This window comes from Hipposideros armiger, unplaced genomic scaffold, assembly GCF_001890085.2.
Source record: "Hipposideros armiger isolate ML-2016 unplaced genomic scaffold, ASM189008v1 scaffold_437, whole genome shotgun sequence".
NCBI lineage: Eukaryota > Metazoa > Chordata > Mammalia > Chiroptera > Hipposideridae > Hipposideros > Hipposideros armiger.
Genome location: NW_017731787.1, coordinates 111,432 through 116,400, shown reverse-complemented (window position 1 = coordinate 116,400; position 4,969 = coordinate 111,432).

Below are 4,969 nucleotides of genomic sequence, written 5' to 3'. Positions count from 1 at the left end.
TGTCCCTTTTTGTGTTTGCTATCTCATTGTTAAAGTTCTCACTAAGTTCCTTGAGAATTCTTATAACCATTGTTTTGAACTCTATATCTGGTAGGTTGCTTGCCTCCATTTAGGTTTTTTGGGGGTTTTATCCTCCTATTCTTTCATTTGGGATGTATTGGGTTGTCGGAAAAGTCATGACATTTTTTCTCTGTTTTTTGTTGCAAAAATGTGTCATGACTTTTCCAACAGCCCAATATTTCTTTGTTTCTTCATTTCGACTGTCTCTTTGTGTTTGTTTCTATGTATTAGGTAGATCTGCTATGTCTCCCAGTCTTGATTGGGTGGTCTTATGTAGTAGGTGTCCTGTAGGACCTAGTGGCACAGTCTCCCTGTACTGGGTGCTCCAGGTGTGTCCCTTATGTGGGTTGTGTGTCCCCTCCTGTTACAATTGAGTTTTGATTACTATTGGCACATCAGTGGGTGGGATTGACTCGCTGTGGGGTTTGGAGACATCCACAGCTTATGGACTGCTGTACCAGGGACTTACCCCACTGAGCGGGATTTGCCCCAGCATACTCTGGTGTCTGCTTGAGACTGCTCTTTGAGTGTGCCACGTGTGGAGCTAATTGGTGCTCTACTGTGGTCTGAAGCCGACCTCGAAGTATGTTGGTTCTGGGGCCTCTTGGGAGGAGCTCCAGTGCAGACCTAGGTCAGCCACTGCCTGTGACAGGGTGGGGAGTACTGGTAGGAGCTACAAAGCAATCTGTGGTTGGTTGCTCCCTGTGCTGGACCTGGAGGTATGTGGGAGAGGCCACACCATGAACCAGGGACAGCTGCCACCAGTACCTGGCCTGTGGTAGCTCCACAAAAAGCCAGGACACCCCAGACCTGCTGCCACCTGCCAGCTCCCATTAGGTTCAGCTCCTGATAGAGCCTCATGGGCTTTGCAAGCTGAGTGAGGTGGGGTCTCAGTCACCAACGTGGGATGAGTGTTTACCAGGTTAATGTAGATTCTTGTTTGGTGCCAGTGCTGAGTCTGAAGCTACTCAGCAAAAGTTAAAGAGCCCACTGAGGCCAGTCACTGCCCACCTGGAGCCCACAGACCCCTGATAATTGTCTAAGAGTGCAGTGTAGGTGGGACAGGGTGCTCGAAAAGAAAGTGCCTCCAGCACTGGGGGAGTTGGGTACAGTGGGATCCCAGGGAGTCACCAGAGTAGAGTGAACAGAGCTCACCAGGCTAATTCAGACCCAGATTTGGCCAAGGGCATGGGGGGAGAGCTCAACATAGGAAAGATGGTACCTGCCTTCTAGCTGCACGGGAGTAAGACCCCACATAGGGAAAATGGTGACTGTCCCTCCAGTGCTCACCTTGAAGCCACACAACCCAGTCTCTTGCCCTATGTCTCCAAGCCACCACTCCCCCTGAGTAACTGACCCTCTGCCAGAGCATGGGGTGAATGCCTGTGAGTGAGTGGGTGTGCATGGGCCTTTTAAGATGGTGTCTGGGTTTCCCACAACTTTCCGCCCTACCTGGATGGTTAGAATCCCCACTGTTTTCCACAGCCAGATGTTGTGGGGGCTCCTCTTCCCTGCACCAGTCCTCCAGGCTGGGGAGCCTGGTGTGGGGCTGGGGTCCCTTGCTCTTCTTGAGGTAACCTTCACGTCTAAGAGAACCCTCCCAATTCTCAACTGCCACACAGAGATTTGGGGCTGACCTGTTCCATGTCTCTGCCCCTCCTACCAGTCTCTACATGGTTTCTTCTTTATTACCTTAGTTATAGGACTTCTGTTCAGTTAGACTTCTCCAGGTTGACTGTTCTATAATTTAGTTGTATTTTTAAAGTGTTCATGGGAGGAGGCAAGCACAGCACTTATCTAGATGCCATCTTGGATCTCCTCAACAATTGCTTTAAGTGTAAATGGATTAAATGCTCCAATAAAAAGATACAGTGGCTGAATGGGTAAGAAAACAAGACCCTTACATATATTGCCTACAAAGTCACTTCAGATGGAAAGACACACACAAACTGAAAGTGAAAGGATGTAAAAAGATATTTCATGAAAATTGAAACAAACAAAAAGCTGGAGTAGCAATACCTATACCAGACAAAATAGACTTTAAAACAGAGGCCATAACAAGAGACAAAGAAAGATCCAGTAATCTCATTTCTGGGTGTTTATTTGCAAAAACTCAAAACACTACTTTAAGGGGACATGGGCATCCATATGTTGATTGCAGCCTTGTTTACAATGGCCAAGATGTGGAGACAACCTGAATGTCCATCAGTGGATGAGTAAAGAAAAGATGGTACGTATATACAATGGAATATTACTCAGCCATAAAAAAGAATGAAATCTTGCCATCTGCAACAACATGGATGGACCTAGAGGGTATTGTGCTGAGTGGAGTAAGTCAGGGAAAGACAAATGCCATATGATTTCACTTATATGTGGAATCTAAAGAACAAAATAAACAAAACAGAAGTAAACTCATAGATATAGAGAACATTTTGATGGTTGCCAACTGGGAAAGGAGTTGCAGAGTGGGTGAAAAAGGGTAGGGGATTAATAAGTACAAATTGGTTGTTACAAAGTTGTCATGGAAATATAGGGTATAATGTAAAGAATATAGTCAACAACATTGTAATAACTGTATGGTGTCAGATGGGCACTAGATTTATTGGAGTAATTACTTTGTAAGTTTTATAAGTATCTAATCCCTGTGTTGTACACCTGAAACTAATATAATATTGTATGTCAATTGTAATTGAAAAATTAAAAAATATTTTAAAAAAGACGTCAGATTTTATTTTATGTTATTCTTAAAAGATATGGTCAAGAGCCAGCTGGGTGGAGCATTGGTTAAGAGTTGGTTTGGAATGCCAGCTCTGAGCAGCAGGGCCCCGTTTGGATCCTACATGAGAGCCAGTGATGCTGCGCCCTCTACAGCAAAGATGGTGAACAACAGCTCAACCTGGAGCTGGGCCACTGTGAGTCGCCGGCGACAGCGTAGGCTGCAGCCCCTGCGGCAGTGGGCTGCCATAAGCTACTGTGAGTGGCTGGCAGCTGGCGTGAGTGGCCAGCAGCTGGTGTGAGCTACCAAGAACCGCCATGAGCAGCCGTCCAGTGGCTGGCAAGCGACTGCCTCACCCAGGAAGAGCACAATGATAACACCAACATGGGCCAGTAGAACGACGTCCTCCACAACTAGACTGAAGAACAAAAGGACAGCAACTTGTCTGTTCCCCTTCCCCAATTCCCCAATAAAATCTGTAAAAAAAAAAAAAAAAAGATATGGTCAAGTTAGGAGTCATGTACCTCTGCTAAAATTTATGACAAAACCATCATTGAGCATTTTGAAGAGAATAAATTTCCTTCAGTAATAATATCAATTTGAAAACACACACACACACACACACATTCAATGTGCGATCAAACAATATGATGAATGCTGCTGCCAAGAGCCATCCAACGGAAAGGCAGGGATCTTCAATGTGGGAAGTGGTGCATCAAACCTAAATAATAGTGTATGACAAGTTTCAACTTGTTCAGTGCAATCAGTCGGGTGTGAGCTATGGTTGAGAGAAGCTATGTTTTAAAGTGTGCCGTGAATCATGGATCACGAACAAACACTAACATGAAATAGGCAAGCGGTTTCGTCCTCCATCATGACAATGCCCCATGTCACACATCGTTTCTGGTATACAACAATTTCTGTCAAATAAAAACATTACGGTGTGTCCTCATTCACCTTTTTCACCAGCTCTGACACCGTGCAACTTCTGACTCTTCCCCAAAGTCAAAATGACCATGAAAGATAAACATTTTGAATAAATTCAGGACATCGAGGCAGCCACGACAGTGCAACTAAAGACACTTACAAAAGAGGACTTCCAGAACTGCTTCAAAAAGTGGCAAGAACGATGGGATAAGTGTGTTCGAAGTGAGGGGAAGTATTTTGAGGGGGATTAATGGCAATGTGTCTTTTACAGTAAAAATTTTTTTTAATTTAAACATTCACTATTTCTTCATCACACTATATATATATATATATATATATATATATATATATTTCTGTATGATTAGGTTCTGAAAACACTGATCATCGTATTGTTTAGAAAGTAACTGTCTTCTAGAGAAATAAGAAACTTAGTGCCTCCCGTAAATCTTCGCTGTCCTGCAGTGGAAACCTTCAGTGGTCTTCCCAAATCTTTTCAGATTCCCCTTCACTGTTTCTGAGCTCCCTTCTCTAGGCTTCTGTGTGCTACATTGCTTTCAAAGGCCCACACCTAGAACTTTTGTCAGAAACTTCCCTTGGGCTACTAAAGCTTTGCCTGCCCAAGAAAAGAGCAGGGAATGCCTGGGAGTTTATTACCTGCAACCACTGCCCCCCTGACCCATGGCCAATGAGTGACAGGTGTGAATGAGAGTATAACAGCCAGGCTCCTTTACTAATGAACAAACTCCTAGTATAGCTTTCACTGTCATTTCCCTGCAGGATAGGGTTAAACCAACCCCTTTTCATTAGCTATTTCCTCTGTGAGTACTTATGAAATAAACATCTGTACACATATCCTTATTTCAGATATGCTTCAGAAAAACCCAGTCTAAGACAGTCAACTTTATGAAATTTTATCCTTTTTGTCTAATATTAAAGTTCTATATGGCTTCAAATAATACTATTTATAACTTTTTAGAGGTGGACAATCAAGGCTTTATTTATTCTCACTCTTAGGAAGAGAGTAGAGAGGTTACCTCTTAAGAAGTCACTGAGTCACTGGGAAATTTGGGAGCTCCTAGAGCCAAAGAGTTTGGAGGAAGCAGAGTAAGGAAGTGAGCAGAGAGGAATTTGTTGACAGTTGTATACAGAGTAGAAATAAATTAGACTGGTTAGTGTGAGTTGGTGTTGGGGAACCTAAGGAGGGGTATTTAGAGAGAGAAAAAAAAGAGTAGTGACATGAATAGAGGCTCCACATGACTTTCAAGT